At 41.6% G+C, this 24,883-nt stretch overlaps 1 protein-coding gene across 4 annotated transcripts in view; it reads left to right on the top strand.

The window, feature by feature from the left end:
* The first annotated feature begins 4,795 nt into the window (after nt 1–4,795).
* Nucleotides 4,796–24,883, top strand: part of marchf8 (membrane-associated ring finger (C3HC4) 8) — a 99,676-nt gene continuing 79,588 nt past the window's right edge. The window contains exons 1-3 of one of the 4 annotated variants that reach the window (XM_063191685.1): nt 4,796–4,964; nt 5,494–5,520; nt 6,241–6,349. The gene's annotated coding sequence lies outside the window, so the exon portion shown is untranslated. Of the gene's footprint in view, nt 4,965–5,493; nt 5,521–6,227; nt 6,350–6,557; nt 7,096–24,883 lie in introns of those variants that run through there. The other 3 variants (XM_063191681.1, XM_063191683.1, XM_063191684.1) reach the window with 3 other exon arrangements.

The following is a 24,883-nucleotide window of genomic DNA, read 5'->3' on the forward strand; positions in this document are numbered from 1 at the left end:
AACCAAGTGATTAGTCAGCTAGGCCAGCGGTTCCCAAACTTTTTTCCCCGCGCACTCCCTTTCACATTTCAATGTGGTTTGCGCACCCCCTAAGCGAATGTTGCACCACCGCACATTTTGGGTAATTCTGATTTCCAATCAACCTGACCTTTTTTTCTGCCATCATTACAATGGAACTTATTGCATGACAAGCCTATGAGTTATATATATATATTACACTTCAGATGGATCCTTCCAGGATACAATTCATCAAACAATTAAAACTACCTGATGTTCATTAATGCTGGATAAAAACGCACATATCCACCATTGCTCTATTCAGCTCGCGCACCCCCTGGTGACAGGCCGCGCACCCCCAGGGGTGCACGCACCACAGTTTGGGAAACCCTAAGCTAGGCAATCGCTTGGTTGAATTGAACAGGTAAAGCCTGGTCATATTGAACATGTGGCACTGGATTGTAAAGTAATAAATCCAGGTGTCCCATCACTGCTGCTATGTAGATGTAGTCTTGCACTGCTGCCCTGTTAATGTTCACTACTACAGATGAAGACCTCAGAAAGGGATGACTTCATTACTTACCTATTGTAGCTGTTGATTGAATTGGGATTGGAAATGTTTTTTTACTTTCTTAAGGAATATGTTGGCACCTCTGTTCACTGCATTTATCAAGATATGAACTTCAGCTGGGTTAGGGAAAAAAATGCAGAATTGTTCAAGACTGTGGCAAATGATTTGCGCAGAATGTTAATTGCCAGTTTAACGAGGGTATTAGGAGAAAACAGGTGTGACAATTGATTTTTGTTTTCATTATGTCTTTTCAAACAGCTCCTCATATTCTTTGTCTGCCAATCTCAGCAGCAAAAAAAATGCCTCAGCCATGTTTAAAATTGAAGCGCTTCCACATTCTGTACTGACAAACTCAACACATATTCCTGAGGCGTGTCAGAAATGTGACTTTTGCGGGATCCAGTTGTTACACCAACGCAACAGAAATAAGCCTAGGGAATGTACTGTAGGCAACAGTAGGTTAGCATTGGTGAAAAGATCATGCATACTGTAGCTTTAAGACATTCATTCTGTTTTGAGAAAGGGAAACAAAAAGGCATATCCGCACTGCTGTGGCGGCTTACATCCACTACATCCACTACTTATCTGCAAAAACAAACATAATAATAATATTTAAAAAATAAAAAATACATTTAGCTTGTAAATACGTAGTTATATTGAATTCTGTCTAACATGGTTAAGCTGTCAAAATGCACGACTTCACACATACTATAAATGGAAAAAAACGAAAAACATTTTGTTTCTTAATATAGGACTGAAACTCACCTTTCATGAAACAGGTCTTTTGAGAGATGCACTTTAGAAACAATGAATATTTATAAGGACGTTTGACTTTTCTTGGGGGTGGCAGGGGACGTTGTGTCTGTCTTTGTGTTGAAGAGTTTTTAACACGGACTGTTTTGATACTCAACTCAAGCCTTTATTCCCTGCGTGGCACAACCAGCAAAGACATACGAAGAGGCTGTGCCGATTTTCTCTCTCGGTCTCTGTCTGTCTGTGTGTTTCTCTCTCTCTCTCTCTCTCTCTCTCTCTCTCTCTCTCTCTCTCTCTCTCTCTCTCTCTCTCTCTCTCTCTGTCTCTCGACTTTGCAAGGTTATCCTGACTTCACAGAACAAGTATGCCGTCTTTGCAGCTATTACTTGCACTGTGCTTCATATAGATATTGTAAATTGTATGCGACTGTGAGCATACTGCAGCTTTTACAACGGCATGGTAATTTAAGATGGAGAAATGACACAGGTTGCCATAGTAATCCCCCCTCCCTCTTGTTTTCTCTTGCTTTTTTATTGCACACAAAAATCTGCTTTTATTGCTTTAACTTTTTTCAAGACTGTTAATTAATTATTGAAGGTTTTAAATAAATAAAATGTATGTGTTTCCATAAGGTTGTGGTGATGAGTCTGTCCTATAAACATTTAGTGCATTGAGTGAATGGACTTTGTTAGAGCCAACGGGTTATTACTACAGCATTGAATTGTAAATAACTTTTTAGCACACACATATTTAAAGGTGCACTGTGTAATATTCTCAGCAGTTTCTTTCCAGAATCCATGCTGCCCATTCACAAATCTTACCTTTGTCATGAATACTTACCACCCCCATCAAATTTATCAAATTTACCTACTCTGGCCACCATCCTACACAGTGCACTTTTAACTGTACTATGATCTACAGTAGATCTGCTAAGGCCTCTTAATTTGACATTTTAAACAAAAGCTTTGACACATTGGACCAAAAAACGCCATGTCACGTTAACCACCCATTTATGACTTCCCATGTACATTCTTTGGTGCAGAATTGACGCATGACATAACGTGAGGATAAGTTGCAGATGTGCATACTGTACAGTAGTTGTACACTGTGCTGTATGGCTAAATAAGAAAAGAGATTGAAAGTAGCAAACTCCCCCTAAAATGGCGTTTAAAATGGTGTCTGTGGCCATACTATCAATTCATAACGCAAGTAAGCTCATTTAATAGGCCTATCTTGGCTCTTTGATCAAGGGCAACCATGCCTCATGTCAAATCACTCACCTGTGCACTTCACATGCGAATAATTGTTTCCTTTGGCTGGGTAGAAAGTTGTGGTAATTGAAATTGGCTGATTAAAAAACTGTTACAGTCATTATTATTATTACAGCCTCTACACCACGGGTATTGAATTAAATGTCAAAGAGGGCCAGTTTTTCAAACTCCTCCGAGTAAAAGGACCGAACTATACGTATGTATTATGGTTGCCGAAAATCCGAGAGATTTCAAGGAGGTTGGGGGTCTGGGGGGGTCCTTCACCAGAAGGTTTTGCATTTCTTAGATCTAATTTCCTGCATTTTAAAGGGACACTGTGCAGGAAATGGTCAAAAAAGGTACTGCAACTATGCTGCTCATTGAAACTGGGCTGCCTATTGCTAAATTCTTTACATGAAAGTTTACTAAGTAATAAACACATATTTTCTAGTATGGTCCAAGTTCAGTCATTTTTGCAGCTAAAAATGGCTATTTTTGGAAATTCAAAATGGCGGACCATGGAGAAGATCCCCCTTTTCATGTATGAAAAGTGTAATTTTTCCAGTCATAATGAATACTTAGAATTTGATGCTGGTGGTAAGTATTCATGAAAAAGGTAACGTTAGTGAATGGGCAGCATGAATTCTGGAAATAAACAACTAATAATCTCACACAGTGTCCCTTTAACGTCCCGTTTGTCCTGTTTCAGCTCAATACGGAACCCATACTTTGATCTCTAAATTCTGAAAAACGATTCCGTATTTCATGGGGCTTGTGGGGGACCAGAACCTTGCCATCCAAGGGCCGCATCTGGCCCAAGGGCCGCCATTTGAATAGCCCTGCTCTAGACTGTGCCCTCTGAGGCCCTGTTGCACATCACTGCTCTGCAGCGTTCAGGTTATGTGAGCTTACTGGCCAATGAAGCATTTTTTGTTGTTGATTTTAAATACAATATCTTTCAAAAGTTTGGAGTCTTCCAGGAGTTGGAGTTGGAGATTTTTTTTTCCTTTTCTTTTTTGCAATTCAAGTCGTAGGCATTTATTGAATGGCTGGAACTGGTAGTAAGTTAAGTACAGAACAGCCAAAGGTGAAAAAAGGTCTGATTATCCATCAAATTGGTTAAAGTGGAGTGAAATCTAACCAACCAGTTTCACACATTTACTACACACATAGGAATATGTTGTAGCCTCTTACTGTAGCGGGGGTCGCCGGCGACCCTATTCACTTTTTTTTTTTAAAAATGCAAAAGTACATCATAACAACATTTCCATGACATTACATAGAGCGATAGTGCTGCACTAATATAAGAGGTTAATCCATTTTTCTGTAGACATTTCTTTGGTATATTAGATGATGCATGGGACTATTGGAAAGCTCTATTTCAGCCCTTTCCAATGGTACATTTATGACATTTGTTCCTTTGCCAACTCGGCCACGGATTCAAAGTACAAAGAAGCTGCATGGATTTCTAGCTATCACAATGAATCTAATGGGACCTGTAATTACGGTCCATTGTCTCGGCCATGTTTCAGTGTACAGGCAAGTACCAAAAGCTCAGGCTCTCTTCTTTTCAATGATATGCACGTATACAGTCTAGCAGTGTATGGCTCGACAGGAGCAGACATCCACTTTAGCATTCATAGGGCTCATAGAGCTCATTGGGGGGTGGCAGAAGATTGGACAGCCTCTAGCCCTGGGAGTAAATCAGTGTAGAATCTACAGTTTAATAAGTCAAACGTTAAGGATACATTTTGGTCTACTCTGTACTGCTGATGTAATTCATTGTAATGTATTGCCCATAAATTCATTCCACAGTTACTCTTTCCAATATCAAATTGCTTATTTGTTGCTTTTAGGGAGCAATAGCACAATGAACAGATTTCTAAACAGAACTCAAATTGAAATGGAATAAGATAAATTGTCAGAAAAAGTACCGTGAGGAAAGTGTGATGACCCCAAACTTTTTACTGGGGGTGTATAGGGATTTTTGTGACTTCATGCCCTCAGCACAAAGCCTCTGTTCTGTTATAACCTTATTTTCACCAAACTGGTAATGACCAAGTCATAATCGATTACTTAAGCATCTTCATTGTCATAGCAATGTGACTATGATGTGGTTGAGTGTTTTCAGTTAAGAGTCAATAGGACAGTAGGAGGCTGCTAGGATATAACAGTTAAGTTTGTGGACAGGAAAGTAGTGGGAGAAAGGGGTAGGGTTGGGAAATGGTCCAGGCCGGACTCAGTCCCCATGGTCAATATGCCCATTCATGGTACTGTGTGTTAGTGGGATACACCACGGAACCTGTGGCAATGCACTTTCTCTCCTTTTCTTTCCCTCTTTCTTTTGGAAATCAGGACTATTCAATTCAAGTCAGGGGCCCTTCACTGAGCTTGTGAGTGCGGCACATGATTCTGTGACATGATTTTGGTGATGTCGTGAGTGTCCCCGAAAATCTAATACCAGACCAGTATTTACTTCCTTTAGACAATAGCATTTAAATATTTTGTAGGAGTGGAGGACAGTTAAAAGAAATCCCAGTAGCATACCTTTCTGCCTCGCCTCACTTGGCCTATCCTACTAAGACCGATTGAGACGTTTGTTTTTAAATGTTACAAAATACTTGATGATCCAGTAGAACTTGCTCCACAGGTTCATCTCATTGAGTAGGCCTGTGTGTGTGTGTGTGTGTGTGTGTGTGTGTGTGTGTGTGTGTGTGTGTGTGTGTGTGTGTGTGTGTGTGTGTGTGTGTGTGTGTGTGTGTGTGTGTGTGTGTGTGTGTGTGTGTGTGTGCGCGCGCGCGTGCGTGCGCGTGTGCGTGCGCGGGCCGAGTGTGTGTGTGCACATATAGGCAATTAAATGTGTGTGCACCAGGGCGTCTGATCTGTGTAGAATCTAACTAACATCCCACCCAATATCCATAGGTGAAACATCGATGGATTACTGTGCAGGTGAGACTCGTAGATACAACGCATTGGCAACATTATGTCGCCATCCCGCCAAAATAACCGGCGCCTCTTGTTACATTGTAATTGCATGCACAAAGGATGTATTATAAACTGTGGCACTCGGCGTGTATGGTGCCTATTTATGATAATAAAGCACTTTTTGTTTGTTATGCATCAAGCATGTGCACTTTCAAAACCGTAACACGTTGGTTGGATCCCACTTGTCACTTTTACATAAGCACCCACACATCTCATGGGGCACAGAGAGTCTGTTGTCCTCAACAGCGCAGGCCGGGGAATAGCAAGTCCAACAGAGTACAATGGCGGGTCTATAGTTTCAAAAATGTGGAGATGAATCTTTGAATCTAGATCTACTGAGTTCACTCCGCTTCATCACGATACAATTTTCATTGCATGGGGCAACAGAGCAGAATAAAAAAGGACAAAAATCTGTATGTTTTAGCCAATTAGTCTGGCCAGTCTAGGCATGGCATTAACGGTGTGTTAATTAGGTTCCATGCTGTATCGTTGTGGGGCTTTGGCAAATTAGTCCACACGTTTCGCTTGTCCGTCCCATTTGAACCTCGTGCCCTTCAGTGGGACACGAACTATGCCGCCGCCTAGAACTAGCCTATAATAATTCAACAGTTCCGACTCCCGTATGCCTTCTGATGCGCATGCCCTTTTCAATTTATCTCTGTCTTTTTTTTTTTTTTTACTCAGCCCTGCATGTTATCCCCACTAACGCGGAAGTCTGTGTCTGTGACGCATACAATCAAATGGAGACTATGAAATAAACAAAACACCAGGGGTCTACACAACAAAAGCAAGGGTGAGTAAAGCGAAATGATGGAGCATTATTTCACATTTCTTGCGTGCCACTTATCTTATTGCTGCAGACGATGTTGTTCAGTAGCCTAATAGGATTGTCGTCCAGACATTAGGCTACTGCCACATTATAAACTAGAGCGAATGATTTGCGTTGCATTGCTACGAACCAATGTGTATTTTACGCGTAATTATAACAGAAACTTAAGCGGTGTCCTTTGGGTGTGCTGTCATCGTGCGGGGACATTGCATATACATTTAGCGTATCCAGTTCCACATTTAATCACGTCAATGTTAAGTGTTGAATATTAGATCTGCAGACACGTCTACCAGTAGGTCTTTTACATTTTTGTGTTGGTGCTGCACGATACAAACTTCCAATTGGGGGGAAGAAATCTTGTAAAATGCATCTCATAGAGCAGCAATTCGTCCAATGCCCGTCGGCTCCCCTACACTGCGTTCATTGCTGTCAGGGCCATTCGGATGATTGATGCAGGGTCTTTTCTGCTACTGTTTCGCACTGGCCTGTGTGATAAGGACGTGACGGGAAATTATCTCAATTTTTCTTTGTTGTTTTGATTGGAGCTGTATGTACCGTGCTTATTTGGGTTCATCGTTTTAAGGCTACGGGTAAACATTTATCCAAGACAATGACCCAGGGTAGGCTGGGCTGTTGCCATTGCGTTTCGGTCTAGCCTACTGCAGGCATCTCCCTGATTTCCACGGCTGAAATTGTAACGCAAGCACCAAGTAAGTGTTTTATCGTAACTTAATGAGAAAACACCGCTATTGTGCACAGTCGGTTAGGTTTCATTGGATCAGCTTGTTACAATCTGTTAATTACGTACGTCCGCTGAATAACCCGCAATCTGCCGATAAGAGCCTACGCTAGTATGTGCTTCGAATTGTTTTTACTTTCATTTCGCTTTTTATATGCGAATGGTTTCGTAAAGCTCGCATTACGCATGGGAGAGTGTTGGGACAATGAACCGTGAACGACTTGGAATTGTGACCATCTGGTCATATGAAATGATGGTAATAGCTGAGCTCCGAAATGCAATTTACTGTCCACATTCCTTCACAGAAAATGGCAAACAAAAGCGTTTAGTGAGTTAGGTGTCTCTCAATGTCCACTATCTCACCTAGCCTACATGATTTACACAACCATTCAGAATACATGGTTGATTAGCGCATATTCCAGTAAAGTTCCCTAAATGGCATCAGCATCTTTTCTAATCAGACCTAGACAGACAGACAGACAGAATGACCTTGCAACTTAACAGCTTTGCATGGTAGCTCAAAAGTGTACCACCATAGAAGGTTTTTGTTGTTGTTCTGACCATTGCAGGAAAATGTAGGGCTTTGTGGAAGATTTAATAGGCCACGCTGCAATGCTCTGTTGTACAACGTCTTGAAGGCAGTTCAAATAGGCTGCATTCCATTTGGTATTACACAGCATCTGGGTCGGGCAGTCTAGTTAGTCTGTTTGGTTGTAGGCTAAGGAATCCTGAGAGCCCTAATTTGAATGCAGCGGATGAGAGTTGGATCACCGGTTGCTTGAGGTAGACCATGGAGGCAGTCTGTGTATGATGGGACAGCACCATTGCTCTATACACCTGAACAAAATAGGCCTTCTGTTTATGCCAATTGAAGTTTAATACAGTGTGAACCTAAACTGAATTCATATAGCCCTAGGCTACCATTCATTTGCACTTAAAGCTACAATGCCAGCCACACTGATGTGGCACGGTGCCTCACAACTGGATGTTTTGAATTGATTCTGTATTCTTCTGTTGAGAATGATGACTATGCTCTGTGCATATTTGTCTGATGAGCAATTTGTGATGTTGCAATATTGTCTGTAGAATTGTTATTTGATTACTTAATCTTTAGTCCACCAAGTAAATGTGAAGTGCAAACTTAAAGAGTAAGCTTTCATGTGGATTTGGTATCAGTTTCAGTAATTAAGACATTGATGATGTGCATGGCCACAGCTACTTTGAAATCTCGTGTGGTAGGCCTACCCACTATTATTTTTAATTCCAATTCACTTTCTGTCCCTTATTTGAAGCATAGGTTCTAAGCACTGCAAATGTATACTGTAGCAAAGGGGAGTAGAGTTTCCCTGCCGAGACTTGAACCCTGGCCTTCCAGGTATTAAACTGGGGCTCTGACTGCTACACCAAAGAGCCAGGCTTGTTAGCGTGACAGAACACACCTACAACCCTAGTGATGGTCACTGCCTTCCCCTTCCCACACTCATGGTGTCCCTCACACAGCTTCCCATCATGCTTCTCTCATCCAGTGTGCACCACCATTTATGCTTTACCCATCACCGGGGTCCTTCACACCGGGGTCACCAATCCTGGAGGTCCCTCACAAGGAATTACGGCTCACACACATTGGGTACACTTCCGATGGCTTCACAACAACCATCCCACTTCTGACACCATTTGTAGAGAAAGGGAGTAGATTTGCCCTGCCGGGACTCGAACCCCATCCCTCCAGGTGTCCTACTAAACTGGGGCTCTGACCGCTACACCAAAGACCCAGGCTCGCTGACATACAAGTCAGAACACACCCACAACCCTAATGATGGTCACTCCATCACATATACCATTCATGAAAATGGAGCATGCATGTCAGTTCTACCACCTCCTTGACCTTTGACATCCAGAATGTAAACACTTTTGCAAAACCGTGTCACTATACCTCCACCAAGCCTGTTACTGTCTGAGCATTAACGAGATATAATGCTTCGGACGGCGTGTCACGCTGCAACCTTGAAATTTGACTTTCAAAAAATCATTGTCTATGTGTCCAGTTTTCAGTCCTTCTAAATCTGGAGTATGTACCTGAAATCATTAGAGACACAGCCTTGTGTCATTTGGGTGGACAAATGTGCAGATAACCTGAGCATGTACTGCTATGATATCTACCTAGGGACGTTAATGGATCCTCATACTGTGCGCTGTTCCGCAAAGGGAAACAAATAGTTGCTGAAAAGACTTTACTGCCGTAGTACTACATTATTTGCTACAACTTAACACAAAGCATTTAGTAATACATTACGATTTGATCCTTGCCATTCTGGTAAGAGCAAATGACCAGGGGCCATGGATTAAAGACAATAAGAAAACAGGTAGGCTGATATTAGTACAGTAATTGCTGTTCTTCCCCCTCCATGGGCAGAAGAGGCCCTGAGCAGTTCTTCCTTTATCGGAAAGCAATATCAGGAAAACAATTGGTGCAGGTGTTTGTACGGTACACAGCAGAAGGATCCGTATTGAAAGGAGCTTCCTGGGAATGCATGACTTCATGAAGCTCCAACCTGTTTTGCTCTGCAAGCTGTTCACAATAGGAGTCATCTTTTGGGCCTCATTATTTTAATTAGTGTTCATTTTTGCACGGTTTTATCAGAGACGTTCTTAATGCTTAATAATTAGAATAGAGAATCTTTGGTTTTATTTGAGGTTACACTCTCTGGTTGCAGTTATGCAGTCGATGGAAACATGTCATCGCATAAAAGCGCGAAAGCCTAAATCCCTTTGCCCCGGGAAGCTAAACAACGCAGTAAAGCCATTGCCAACATTTCCATACGGGACACAGTTATCAGTGTGTTGTGTCTTTATCCTTGTGCAAAAACCTTGCAATGTTTTTTTTTGCTCATAGATTCATCTGATGGTGGACACAGCAGGCAGGCAGTTTTTATGTTTTTATTATGGTCTACAGTCCGGTACAGAGGCGGTCTTTGAACTGCTACACGTCTACGCAGTAGTACCGTACGCTCTAACAGACTTTGTTCATTTTCAAAGGCATTCATGGTCTTTCTATATGCCGTAAATGGATGATCCAATTTATGGATGGTATGTATAGGTCATTTTTTCACAATACGACTGTGGTGACGTTTTGTTTTCATTACGCCATGCCAGCATTTAAGCATATTGACTGATGCACACACAGCGCGCACGCACACACACACACACACACACACACACACACACACACACACACACACACACACACACACACACACACACACACACACACACACACACACACACACACACACACACACACAAATCACTAACTCAGTAGGTCATTTTTATTCACTGACATTTGGTCGGTCTAGTTCTGTTCGGATGTGTACTCAGACAGTTGTGACAAAAGTCTAAGCTGTCTGGATGCTGCTTTTGCCATTTTTCCTGGAAACAGGAAGAAGATGTTACCAGGTAGCCTAGTGATAAAACACGCTAGACCGCCAGCAATTGGCTGCAGCCAGGCATGAGGGGAAGTGAGATCAAGGTCTTGGGCATCAGTCATGCATTCATCATGGCTTCAGGAAAAAGGTTCTGACTGTGAATCACAAAATGGCATGGAATGCACAATGATGAAGCTATCTTTAAACAGCTTGTTGTGTTGGGTATTTTATGAACATGTTTATTTTAACTGTACGTCCTGTTGGGTTGTCACATATTCAGATAAGCTAGCTGGCTGTGTATCACAACTGACATGGCATGATGCACAATTTTGAATTATCTTGACGTAGCTTGCCGACCGTAGGTGTTTTCTGTAGGCCTACAGTGCATACTTATTTTCACTGTACATCCTGTTGGGTTGTCATGAGCTTCTTCAGATAAGCAATCTGTTTGGCTACCTATCTGCGCATGCAGATTGTACTGTGTGTGTGTGTGTGTGTGTGTGTGTGTGTGTGTGTGTGTGTGTGTGTGTGTGTGTGTGTGTGTGTGTGCGTGTGCGTGTGCGTGTGCGTGCGCGTGCGCGTGCGCGTGCGCGTGCGCGTGCGCGTGCGTGTGCGCGTGCGTGCGTGCGTGCGTGTATGTGTGTGTGAGTGGTGAATCATGAATGACGTGGAATGTACAATTATGAAGTTATCTTGAAACAGCTTGCGTTAGGCATTTTCGGGTACATACTTATTTGTCCCGTTAGGTTGTTGTAGGCCTGTATTCAGATGAGCTACCTGTTTTGCTACTGTGTGTGTGTGTGTGTGTGTGTGTGTGTGTGTGTGTGTGTGTGTGTGTGTGTGTGTGTGTGTGTGTGTGTGTGTGTGTGTGTGTGTGTGTGTGTGTGTTTACTGCTGCTCAGTTAGGTAAATGGGACAGGCCGGTGAGAGAGCGCCCTAGAGGGGAAGTGCTGCGTCAGCAGAAAGCGGTGGCGGCGAGTGATGCACGAGCGTTGATAAAGATGTACACGGCCAGCACCATTACTGTCATTGTCTTCGCAAGGAGCCCGGAGTGATGGTGAAAAATATACTGCCGGGGGGAAAATGTGCGTGTTGCAGTTTGAGGGGAAGGGGGGGAGGCCGTGCCAGACCAATCAAACGTAAAGGATGGGGGAGGTGGCGGCCGGTGCCTTAGCTGCTCTCCTGCTGCTTCTGTCTGTGTTTGTTTATGAAGATGACACACACACACACAACAGGATTTTTCAGACTGGGGACTTGTCTGTACGGATGGACAGCCTGGATTCAGCACCTACAAATCCAGTTCCACAAAACCTGTTTCTAACCATTTGACCAGTCTGACCAATTAGATTTCAGTAGTTGCTTCCTCTGCTTGGCGTCGCCCCCTAATGCTCGCGGTTCCACCAGTGGAACGCTGTAATAGTCTCTGAAAAGTTATAACTATCATAGTACTACACTCCTATGACATAAAACATGGCCTTTAGTCATGCGCTACGACTTGGTCATTGCCATTCTGGTAACTGCAAATAAAATTTAACGATGTGTCTTAAAATTCCGGCCAATTTCAACAGGCATTTGCAGTGCTCTTTAACATACCCCAAATATCCTCTCAGATGTTATTGCTGTGTTGTATGGTGTCTGTTGATGTTTTTGTAAGCATAAACAAACCTTGCCCCCATTACAATACCCCGGCTCCAGGAAATTGCTGAATAAAAACAATGTTCTGTCATCTGGTACTAACAACTCTAGGGTGAGCAATACAGCATAACGGCATGTTGAAAGTGGCAGGACGTCTCCTTCAAAAGTCCTGCTACTTGCAATCAGAATAGCTGGCACAAGAAGATACCATTGGGTTATGTAGCTATGTCGCCCATTGCTGCTTTGTCTAAGTGGTACGGCAAGTCATATTCTCCACGATGTCACAGCAATGCTTATGTTCCACACAGAGAAACATGATACTGCAGTTAGGGCAGAGGGAAGGAAGGCAGCCAAAGCATTGTTTGTTGTTGGGACATCACAGACCTTATCATCTACTGCATGATGTGTTATGATGAACTGAACACAGTCTTCCAGGACTCTGTGATCTAAAAGTACTCTGACCTTTAGGATCAGCAAATGGCCCGGGTCATAATCGAACCTGGGGCGCTGGTGTAGCAGCGCAGTGCCCTACCCTTAGAGCCACGGCAGGGCCATCACTGCATCATTTCTAATGCATTAACTAAATGAGAGTAATAATTGTCAGGAGAGATTTAAGAAAAAAAATCCCTGCCACATATTTAATCCCACACAATAATCACAACAAAAAAGATTTGCCAATACTATTGAGTGTTAAAATTTAATCTCTAAATGTTAATTTTACACTTCATCATTTAACATGCAATATTATATTATTCTGAATATAATATAAACTCATCATCATGAGCATACACATCACCAGACAAGTAGCCCAGGTAAGGAGTGAACTCACCTGTGTGCAGAACACTGGCAGAATGGAAGCAGGGCAGGACCAAGTTATTTTGCATTTGGAATGTCCACTTCTGATGATCAGACTCAAGCCGTAGCAATATAAGACATTTACCATTTCAGGATTACCACTACAGTACGGCTACCGCTATCACCTAAGTGAAGCATTTTAGAGCTTTGGTTTTGTGTTTTAATAGTGTAGTGTTAATAGTGTAGTGTTTTCTAATGCTTGAAAGAGTGGTAGCCCCTTAATGTGCGCCGTACCTCCAGTGGCACGCTGTAATAGTCATTGAAATGTAACTACCATAGCACTACAATACTATGACATAACACAGACCCTTTAGAAATGCACCACGACTTGGTCATTACCATACTGGTAACAACAAATGTATTAAGCCGCGTCTTAAGGGGTTAAGTAATTAACATCAAACAGGCATAATGTGCCCCAAGCAAATGGAGCGTGCGAGTGATGAACATCAGCTGTGATTTTTACCTCTGCCAAGGAGGTTATGTTTTCGGTCGCCTTGGTTTGTCTGCCTGTTTGTCTGTTTGTCTGTCAGCAGGATAACTCAAAAAGTTATGAACAGATTGTCATTCAACTTTGTGGAGTTGTTGGAAATGACAAAAGGAACAAGTGATTACATTTGGGTGGTGATCCGGATCGCAATCCAGATGAAGGAATTTTTGTAAAAGATTCTTCACCATTGCGGGAAGGGGCGAATTTTGATATTACAGTTTCCAACCCCACAAAAGCAAGGCAGAAAGACTTGAAAATGAGGGTGTAACATAGTCAAATGTCCTATGAAACAGCTTCCTTGGCGGAGGTCTGCACTCTCTGACTGCATTTCCAGTTGACCGAATGATTCAGTGAAGCTCATCACGTATTTGAAATGCAGTATGTTCATATAGACTCTGGTACATGTCTGGGTCAGATAGGCTACCATGCATTTCCTTGAAACCCTGTGGTCAGTGCCTTGGCTGTGTCTTTTCCCCTGTAATCGCACAGCATGACTCAGAAACAGAAACTGAAAGGAGTCAAACAGAGATATAGAGATATAGCTTCTCCTCCCCGCAATACTGTGCAACATCCCTTTCCTCCTCCTCCTTCTCCTCCTCCTCCTCCTTCTCCTCCTCCTCCTCATCTTCCTCCTCTTCCTCCTCCTCAGTGCAATGCTGTATGAAAGTGCCGTGTGGAGAGATGGAGATTCAGGCTTCATGCTTTGCATGCGCTCTGCTTCTGAGTTCAACAGTGCACAGTACAGAGAGTCTGTACACAGTAAGAATGCAGTGTTAAATCAACATGTTGTGTACTCTGTGACCAAACATAGAAGATGTGAAGTCAAGTCTCTAAGTGCTGAATTAACACTGCACATTTTACTGTGTAAAAACGCTTCGCTTACTGGTTGAGGGTTGACAGGTGAATCCATCAAGTAGCTCATCCAAATGCTGGCATGCAGAATAATATGCTTATTGCCATCAGCTAGTTCTAAAAAAAATTCTGGATCAGCGTCCTGTCTTCTGCGCACCTTGCAAAGCCAAGATCTGCACCTCGTGCCATGTCCATCAAACTGACTGACAGGTGTATATGTGCAGCAGACACCTGCATCTGAGCTGAGCAGATAAAGACGGCCTGCTTCGTTAGCGGCAGTAGCGCTGTCAGTTCCCTGATGAAACCTAGCCTAATGCAGGCAGAGAATTATATTTGTTTTTTTGCCGGCTGACAGGAGAATGAGTTGTTATTGTAATCTTTTTGGCAGCTTTTTCATTCAGTGCTGTGTTACTGATGAGGTCATTTTCATCAAATACCCACAAGGAAAGGTGAGGAAGGGAAGCTGCGGCCTTATGGTTCGGGAGTGAGCCTTGGAATTATAAGGTTTACATGTTTGAATTCCACAACATACCTGGCTGATGAGCCCTTGGGCAAGGCACCTAATCAAATATTGCTCCAAGGACTGTAATTTTAGTAATTCTCTGGGTACTCTCAGGTCAGTAGCTGAGTAATTAACTACACAGTAAAAATGCAGTGTTCATTCAACAGTTGGAGAGTATTCTGGGTAGTCCAAGTGTAGTCTGTTAAATCAACTCTCTGAGTGTTGAATGAACATGGCATTTTTTACTGTGTATGTTGCTTTGGATGAACGTGTCATCTTAGGGTAATGTAATGCAATGGTGACATGGTGCGTGCAACATGAAATCAAGACATCCAATTGGACATTCATTTTGGATGCAGATTGGTGCTGCAACTGTGCACAGTATGGTACATGTGTTTGAGGCCAGCGGCATGAGCCTAAGCTTCAAGTGGGTTCTTCTGAGAGAGAGAGAGAGAGAGAGAGAGAGAGAGAGAGAGAGAGAGAGAGAGAGAGAGAGAGAGAGAGAGAGAGAGAGAGAGAGAGAGAGAGAGAGAGAGAGAGAGAGAGAGACATTGACCTGGTCCTTCCTTATCATGTGCATCACCAGCCTTGATTCTTCATCCTCTCCTTGACACGTGGTCCAAGAGCTATAGAAACTGACTCCTAATGATGTTTTGCAACACAACACAAAGGCATGGCGGGGTGGATAGAGACAGAGACAGAGAGAGAGAGAGAGAGAGAGAGCTATCACTCCCTGGACCACTATAAATCTCTATAGTCGAGGCACTGATTGAAAGTGTCACACTACCTTTGCCTTGCCGTGTGAACACGTCCCCTTAATAAAGTTCACGGAGCTGATTAATCAAAAATGAAATTGGAGCGACCGTGGACAAAGCAGCAGCAGTTGGTCAAGTGTGGCTGAGAGAGAGAGATTGAGTCAAAGTCCAGCTCTTGTCTCTTGCTTGTTGCCAGGCAGATGGTGGTTGGGACTGATATGGGCGTCTTGGTGTTTGTTTGAGGAGGCCAGCAGCTAGTCATGCTTCATTTCCCTGTTCAAGCTGTGATTGCCTGTCTGTAATAGCAGGCTTCCAAATTACTTTGAGGGTCTGCATATCGCATATGTATGGAGGGGCCCGCGTGTATCAGGTGAAAATCGTCGTCGGGTAAACCCATATTGATCTACTCGCTCGCTTGCGCTTGCTCCCTCTCCCTCTCTCTCTCTCTCTCTCTCTCTCTCTCTCTCTCTCTCTCTCTCTCTCTCTCTCTCTCTCTCCACTCTGTTTTTCCTGTCAACCGTCCCCTCCTCCACTTCCTCCTCGGCTTCCATAGCAACAGAGCATAATTTAAGGTCAAGGAACAGAGAGATTTTGTTCCAGTGTATGATGTGAAATCAATGATCCTGCCCCGGTGCCTTTGCCTTGGTGCAGAAACCATATTCGTCTCTACTATTGAATTCTGCATGGCCAGTGGTGCTGTGTGAGACAGCGCGAGATATCCCCAGCGCATTGAATGAATGCCACTTTCATTTTTTTGAAATGTAAAAGGATAAAGATTAGAGGAGAGGAGAAATGTACAGAGTTATTGGAATTACATCTCGTTGAGCCCCTGTGCCCTCCCGTCTCACGTTCCCTTGGTGATGCTACTGCAGCCTCTCTCTTGCTGATACAGTGTTAGACGTGTTGTTTCGCCCATGTTTTGCGCCTGCTCAGCTGCTCTCAGTCTTCTAGCTCTATATCATTTTGTTCTGCAGTCAAAATATGTAATCAGTCGCCAGCCCACCCCTGTATCTTGTCTCAAGAGCTATGGCTCTACATGCCAGGAGAATCAGAATGTCCTCCTGTCAGAGGTTAGAATCAACCCCCAAATCCCAGGGTGGCTGCTTGCAGATCAGTGGTGTAGTCTACTTTTTATGGTGGGTATACTGTATATTTGAGCATTTTTTGAATTGGGTATACTGTATATATTATTTATGCTATTCAAAATAATGGATCAATCAATTTTAAGTGGGTATACTGAAATCCCTGAAATTTAGAAGTGGGTATACTCCGTATACCCGCGTTCTACGTAGACTACACCAGTGTTTCTCAACAGGGGTGCCGGGGCACCCTGGGGTGCCGCAAGCCCCCCTCAGGGGTGCCGCGGAAACGTGACTGATAAATAAATTATGTAATATAATACATATTTGTCTAAATTGATAAATTAATGCTAGTCAGTGGAGTCTTTCATCTGCCATTTACGCACAATAAAGTAAATATAGGTCGCCTCAGTCAGCTGCAACTTCAAACGTAGGTCGTGTGACGTCTCCAAATGTGTTACTTTTCTAAGCTTGTGTGATATCGGATGCGATGCCATGTTACGGCTTGTTGGTTTGGGGTGCCTTGAAATTTTTCATGAATTGAAAGGGTGCCTCGCCTAAAAAAAGGTTGAGAAACACTGGACTACACCACTGTTGCAGATGCATTTAAAAAACAAACAAACAAACAAACAAAAACACAGTATTCGCAATTGTAATTTGTCTGTTGAGAAGAACATAATGACAGTTAGAGGGGAATCGATATTTATCGAAGCATCGATCCTACAGTATGGGCGACGAATTGAATCATATCGTATGGTGGGGCATTCTTAAGTATCAAAAATAATGTATTTGTTGCCTTAAGAAATTGATATCGAATTGTATCGCCATAGAAGCTGTGATTTACACCCCTAGTCAGTGAGGCGCACTAACAAACAATCAGGAAGTGTGGCAAACACGGTTCGAGGCAGACATTAAGATAAGACGCCACACAGCTTGATGTCTCTGCTCTCTGTAATCTTCTGTCACCCTTGCCTCTTAATAAGAAGTCACCTGATGTGTTGGAAAAATGTTGATTTCAGGGAGTAATTGGATGTAGTCATATTTGCATGGCTGTTTTTAAGTAACCGTGCTTGATGGACCTGCTGTGTCCTTGAGAGGTGTTTATCTGTGGGTAGTCGTTAATCATTCTTGCATTACCTCATTTCCTTTTCCCCTCTGGGATGCCGTTGGGTTCTGCATGGATAGACTGCACACAGAATTGGCGATTACAGGAGAATTCCTGAACATGTCAACATGCAGTTGTACTGCTCACTGTACCCAGCGGTGTAGTCTACTTTTTTGAAGTGGGCATACTGTATATTCGAGCATTTTTTGAAGTTGGTATACTGTATATGGGTCAAAGACGTATAAGGCCTTTGAGAGGTCCATTTTTAAAATACTTCAAATAATGATATATTTGCCAATTTTCTAAACATTTGGAATGTAGTCTACACATGCATGTGTGTGAAAACTTCAAATAATGATATTTTAGTGCTTTTACACTCAAATGAATAGGGCAACGACCTTAAAAAAGTCATTTGGGGCGACCGTGATTTATCCCAAAATTGATAGATTTCCTTAACATAACTTATATTTTAATAAGTATCAGTAATTAATTGAACTGTTTAAGAATGATATACTCATGTGTCCTTTCATTTATTGCAAATGATGTTAAATACATTTTATCGATAAGGGCAGTCTCCCCCTCATAAAGCAATTACATATTGTTTTTTACTCATACAATCCATAAAGCTTATTTAAAATATATAGGTATAGTATCCACTTAATCATGTTATACCAATGAATTATATTTCATCCAAAATCGACAGACATGATTTTTTGAATTTCCTACAGAATTGAATATTGTCGGTGGCCCCACATGACAAGTGGTCGCCCCACATGATGAAAACAGCAGGCAATTAAGGTTTTTCAATGATTTTGATAGTTAAAACACATTTAATACATTTTAAAAAGAATCAGCATAACTTATCCAATTTCATTTCACATACAAACATTAACAATTTCCTTACTATTACTGACAACTCCATATTGAGTCAGAAGGTGGGGCAAGCGGAACAATATACTGCAAAGCATTACACGGAGCGAGACATAGATATCATATTAATATTTTCAATACTAAAGCATTTAACACTTGGGTATAACATTGAAAAGCATTTTCCTTTTTCATTTCATTAATCACTGAAACATACAATGTTTGTCCTTTCATTACTATTTCACTGAACAGTTGATCCGCGGCCTGTAGCGAGCAGTCTTTTCTTTGCTTGTTATTGGGGCCATCTAGAAGAAAGTTATATAGTTAAACATACACATACTTAGAAAAGTAGAATGAATGCTTTAATATTCACACATTTATCTGATAAAAACACAATAATCAAAAAGAAGTAGGCCTAATCCTGGTCATCTCTGAAGTAGGATAGAAATTATTGAAATTTAGAAAACATATATATTGAAATATAGAAAGCTATTTAAAACAACAAAATGCATATAATACATGAAAACATTTGAATACAGAAACTGCAAATACAGGATATGCGTTTTCTATTATTTAAGCAATTAGTGGTGGTCGCCCCACATGATGCTCGGTCGCCCCAGATGATGTTTTCAAGTATAATCAAATATAACAGGCCAATGCTTAGCTATAGAACCCAAGCAAGCTACTTCTCATCACATATAACTGACAAATTTACATTTAAAATAAAGATTTGAGCACAAAAGCCATTATTTACAGTTTTAGGTTGGTCGCCCCACAGTCATCTCTGAAGTAGGATGGAAATTGTTGACATTTTGAAAAAAATACATGCTGAAATATAGAAAGTAATTTAAATAAGTAAATGCCTATTATTAATTAAAACATTTGCAGACAGAAACTACAAATAAAGGATATGTGTTTTCTATTATTTGAGCAATTAGTGGCGGTCGCCCCACATGATGCTCGGTCGCCCCAGATGATGTTTTCAAGTTTAATCAAATATAACGGGCCAATGCTTAGCTATAGAACCCAAGCTAGCTACTTATCACATAGTAGCACATATCACTGACAATTTTACATTAAAAATAAATCTTTGAGCATAAAACTCATTTTATACAGTTTTAGGTTGGTCGCCCCACATGACACCAAAACGTGACGTATACACTGCAGCAGTTTTAAAGTGGATTTATTTGTGAAGATGAGAGTGACTACTCACCTGGTAGCTGTCTCAGTAGGACCCTCACCATGAGGCTGGTTGATACAACATCCTCTTTAATATGAGTGTGAAAAGTAAAGCGTCTTAATTGCATTTTCTTGATGGTCGCCCCAGATGATATTTCAGACAATGAACATATTCGGACAAGATTAGTTTGTTTATTAAAATTGAAATGTGTGTGCAAATGTTTCATAACTTTGTCTATAAATGAAACACAAGTTTAAAATTATGCCAAATAGGGTAAGGATTATATTTAGATTATTTTAATTTGATTTAAAACCAGTTATCCATACAGAAGTCAAGGCCGGACGGTCGCCCCACATGATGTTTTCACACTTCAGATGGCAGAAAATGGCCAATAGCAAACATGTTCTAAAAAATAAGAGTGGGCATGTGTGTAAGGGAGGTGTTAGACATACATGTTAGAATTTTATTCATTTTAGTGGTTATTAATAGGTAAAAAGTTCAGTCGGACAAAAAAAGCAAGCGTCACGTCTTTGACCCATATATTTATGCTATTCTAAACAATGGATCAATCAATTTTAAGTGTGTATACTGAAGCCCCTAAAATGTTGAAGTGGGTATACTCCGTATACCTGCGTTCTACGTAGACTACAGCACTGACTGTACCCTTGACTTGTCAGTACCTGATAAAGTGGGTTTTTTGTTTTGTTTAGCCCTTTCCGAGGGCCTTGCCATTCTTGGGACATGATTTGATTACATTTTTTAATTTCATGTATTTTCGGATATGCTGCATTGTCAACTGATATGTTTAACCTGTTATTATTGTTGTATAATGTATTAGTGTAAGCTGTTATTGAATTCCACTTTGTATCAGCTTAAAGAAATGTGCATTGTCCAAAGGTTGCATGGCACTGGCAAATAGGTAATGTACAGTATATTACTTATAACCATTAACAGAAACTATTCTTGTGGAACGTATAGAACTAGTAAGACGAGAGCAGACATAATCCAGTGCGTACACGTGTGTGCATGTGTTTGTGCGTGTGTGCGTGTGTGTGTGTGTGTGTGTGTGTGTGTGTGTGTGTGTGTGTGTGTGTGTGTGTGTGTGTGTGTGTGTGTGTGTGTGTGTGTGTGTGTGTGAAGCATGCCTTGTACCTTGTTTTCATTAAAGTGGACTTGAGTGCCTAATGTTAGTTAATACTCATGAGGCATGTTTTCTCCACTTAGGGAGAGCCCACAGGAAGTGTATTTGCATACATTTAGATGTGGCTCAATCTACAGCAATGTTACCCTTCAGTAAACTTTCATTGGCACGACAACTGCAAACAATGTTTAATTAAGTTGAGCTCATAAACTCACAAGTTCAGTCTAGGTTTTGTTAAGATCTTCAAAACTGACTTTTTCAAACAACATCTTTTTTTTCTGAGAGTTCTGTTGCAATGTTTTCCTCTTGAACCAGTGCAATTATATTCTGTATGACTGAAGATGAGCATATTCATCAGGTGGATGCCGGTTTCCAGTGGCACACAGATAATTACTAAAGGCAAGGGATTGCAAAGGGGCTATATAAAGAAGTCTGCAAACGGAAGGAAAGGCAAGATATTGTCTATCTTAGTAGGGTTCAGAATACAGTGTTTCCCGCAGAATATTTATTTGTCAAACACAGTGTTTCACTCAGAATATCTTTCTCAAGGTTGCTGAATGGATAGCTGTTACCACAAAATATCATGATTGGAAAGGCTTTGGTGTAAGCTTCAGTTTCATATGAAAAGTGATGTGAAAGCCCTCAAAAGAAATAGCTTGTACACTTTTTTTTGTGAAGCAGCTTCAGTACTGAATTCACAATACAACATTTTATCTTTGCAGGGGACCTAGTCTAGGTGGAAGGTGTTTGTTGTCAAGGCAGCTGCCTTAAGTAGAAAGTGCAGGGAGCAGCACTGCATGTGGTGGCGTAGTGTGTTTGTGTGCAGCCAGTGAAAGTGGAAGCCTAGTTGTACATTAGCAGTAGAAAAAGGTTTTTAGCATGGCTTGGCATGGTGGCGTGTGGTCCGTGGGAGTTACAGCATGACTGTGTGATGTACTTTTTAGTGGCAGCAGTTTGTAGACCGAGGGATGACTCAGCATACTTCCTTAGAGGTTTTTTTTAATTTTTGTACACAGAGTGACTGACGTTTCAACGCACCTGTGTCGTCTTTGTGTACTGTACCAAAATTAAAAAACCTAAAAGAATGTATGCTGAGTGCTCCGCCTCCGGTCATCCCTGGGTTTAGTTGCTGAGAAGTAGCCCAGTCTGTCTTGATTCTGCTGTCCTCGACTTAGAGCACCACAAAGGCTGAAGCGCAGACATCCTCATCTCTGGCAGTACTAGGCCTATGTGTCTGACACCAGTTAACTCCCCATACCGCCTTTACTAATGTTCTGTGGCTATCACTGCACTAGGTCCACCATGATAAGGATGATTTCACATTGCTGCAACTCCCCTGCACACGACTTCATATATCACAAGATATCATATTGAAGATCAGATATTACTATTGTTAGTTGAGACAAAGCATTCTTATTTCAAGGTTAAAAAAAACATGGCTAGTAACTTGCGTATATGGACGATTATTTCTCTGTTTAATGCTTAGCCCAGTTTGAGGAATATGTACCTCAGCTCCATGGATGAACCTGAAAGTTGGCTGCTTAATAGTGTGTTGTGGGCCCATAAATACCTCTCTCATCTCATCCAAACAGACTTAGAACTTAAATGTAATGCTTTATGCCATAATCCAAATCACAATTCAGCCAGTCCTTATACGAAACTGCAGCCTTGGAAACAGTTGGACACTTGGAAACACTTATTGTTATTAGTTTGACCATCATTATGTGAAAGGGCTGTTTTGCATCAGGTCAGAATGCACAGTCACAGTTGTCCTGAGTACACTGCTTCAAATAGTCATAACCTTGGCAAAAAATACATCTCAAATACCAAACACCAAACAGGTCTTCCCAGCTCTCTGCCTTAAATTCTGCAGTCCTCGCCAGTCTGCCAGTCATCAACTGGTTATTCAGCTGATTCAGCAAGTGATGCTTTTGTTAACCAGATTTTTATGCGGACTGATATGTCTTCTGACAGTAGTATGTGCTACCTCCTGAAATGTAATTTTAATGGACCCACCTGCAAGTCAGTTGTCGTGGGTGGAAAACACTTTATTTCACAACCACACGCTGTCCTTGGGAGCATGTTCAGCATTTTAACTTCACTGAGGCGACGAACAGTGAAAAGCACAGAATTACACAGCATGTCACGTTTTCAGTGTTCATAATAGGCTTTATTTCATGGTTCAAAGTCGAAGTGAAGGCTACCATTATCTTTGGCCTTATATTACGTCTTATTCATTTCTACAGATTGTTCCCATGTATACAAACAGGCTATATTTTTCTTATACTGTTTCTGGACTGCTGTTTTTGGTGTGTAAAGACAGGCTTGCTTTGCAGTAAAAATGCAGGGTTAATTCATGACTATGCTGAGAATATACGTATGGACCCATTCCATTTCAATGTTAAATTCAACTCTGAGTGTTGAATTAACAGTATAATGCCATATACTCTCTATAACAGTGTTAAAGTCAACTGTAAGAGGTTAACACAAAATCTATTTAGCACCATACATTCACAGAGCAGTGTTGAATCAAGACATCATTTCACTGTGCAGGCTCCTTGCTGTTGAGTAGTTTCTGGTTTCTGTGGCTGTTCTGTCCATGTTCCATGTGTCGTTTTAGCCGACTGCCCTTCATGTCTAAATATGTAACACAGGCAACAATGGAGAGCGCTGTGTAATTTGCCTCAATTGTGCATGCCATTTTGCAGTCACTGGATGGTCATCACCAAGGCACTACGAGAACAATTTGTAGTGTTGTTCCAGAAATGGATAGAAGCACCCTTCTTTTTTAAGTCTGGTCTGTAAGAGCCTGGGGATAAAGGGGTTGGCGTCATGTCTCCTTTGGTGCTGAAGCCAGATGTACTGTATGCATCTTTCCATCCATTCAACAGTTTGAGTTTACTTTCCATCAGTTGTGCACTGGAGTAAAAAAAAAAAAGATGAGTACTCCATAGTTCTAAAGCTCCCTTTGCCTTGATTTTGGCACCCCAGAGGTAAATAGTTTAAAGCATTTTCAAGCATTTTGATTCAATCTATAGAAATAAACAGATAAGATTTTACATTAAGGGGATTTTTATATCGTCTCCCCTAAGGGGGTAGTACAGTAGGAGAGACGATGTAGAGTAGAATACCTCATCTCATGCATCTTAACAACATAAAATGCTAAGAAATTGTATGCCGACTGAAACTGAATGTACATCCCATCTTTCAACTCAAACTCATTTCAGCTTACAAGAATTGAGCAAGTTCTTTGTCTCTAGGGGGTTGTTTAAAGAAAACGGATCAGAACTCAATGAAAGGTTATTTATTTTTGAAAGACAAAGCTAGCTCTGTTGTAAGAAGTCAAATTTGCCTTTGAAATGCCTTCTGACTAGAGCACTGCAGCCTTTGTGTTCTTCCAGTGATGTCATTGATTATTGCCCTATTCAAGTAGCCTACCATCCTCCGATCTGAAGTAGATAGCGATTGAGTGTCCAAAAAGGGGATATATTGACGTGTCTTTTACCTCGCTCTCAGATGACCCTCACGCCACATCGGGAGTATAGCTTGGTGCCATTCTCCCCCTGTCAAATTCAATGATGGAGTGACAAGCTAAAACAGATACCTATGCCTGTGCTGTTTTTCTTCCCACCATGATGTATTTATGTATGATCATATTACCTCTCACAGTCCCTTTGGGAGGTGTGTTAGAAGATGTATTAAACTTTAAGCAGCCCTTGAGGTGTTTCTTGGCTACACGTAAACATGGGCATTTAGAGCTCTCGCTTTCCTACCGATGCATGTCCATGTTTCAGGCTAGATCGTCTTGCTTCTTATAACTTCGGTGCTCACTGGCACTTTCTGCTAGGACTGCACGAGTATGTAAAAAAAATGAGAATT

Source organism: Engraulis encrasicolus, chromosome 24 (assembly GCF_034702125.1).
Source record: "Engraulis encrasicolus isolate BLACKSEA-1 chromosome 24, IST_EnEncr_1.0, whole genome shotgun sequence".
In the NCBI taxonomy this organism is placed as follows: Eukaryota; Metazoa; Chordata; class Actinopteri; order Clupeiformes; family Engraulidae; genus Engraulis; species Engraulis encrasicolus.